The following is a 654-nucleotide window of genomic DNA, read 5'->3' as shown; positions in this document are numbered from 1 at the left end:
CTTTTCAGTTTCAAAAAAAAGAAAATGATAGAAATGTCAAAAAAATAAAAGAAAATAAGATTACAAACATGAATTTTCGACTTTTTTGCAAAATCTCTCGAGAATTTGTAAAAATGGGCATAACTTTTGCATACGAACTCGGATGAAAAAGTTTTTTATATGAAAAATCATCTACTCGAAAAGTTACATCCGAATTTAACGGGGGGAACCCCGTTAAACATTTTTAAAATCCTCAAAAACCTATTAGAAAAAAAGATACGGGGCTTTTAAGATCTGGAGAGGCAAAAAAATTCAAACTTACTAATGGCGCACCTGCCCATGGTGCGCCATTACTATCTTCCCGCCTTCAAAATTCAAAATAAATAAAAAAATAAAAAAAGTTACTAATGGCGCACCTGCCCATGGTGCGCCATTAGTATCTTCCCGCCTTCAAAATTCAAAAAAAATAAAAAAAATAGTAATGGCGCACCTGCCCACGGTGCGCCATTAATATGCCGTATATATGGCTGGGCGTGTCCTCTCCTCCTTACCTCTTCATTCTTCTCCTCCACTCCACCTCTCCTCCACTCCACCTCTCCTCCACTCCATCTCCTCCTCTCCTCCACTCCATCTTCCCTTCTCTCCTCCACCATACTACCCTCCTCCTCTCCGGCA

The sequence above is a fragment of the Triticum aestivum genome, chromosome 7D (genome assembly GCF_018294505.1).
Source record: "Triticum aestivum cultivar Chinese Spring chromosome 7D, IWGSC CS RefSeq v2.1, whole genome shotgun sequence".
Taxonomy (NCBI): Eukaryota; Viridiplantae; Streptophyta; class Magnoliopsida; order Poales; family Poaceae; genus Triticum; species Triticum aestivum.
This window is presented reverse-complemented; position numbering follows the sequence as displayed.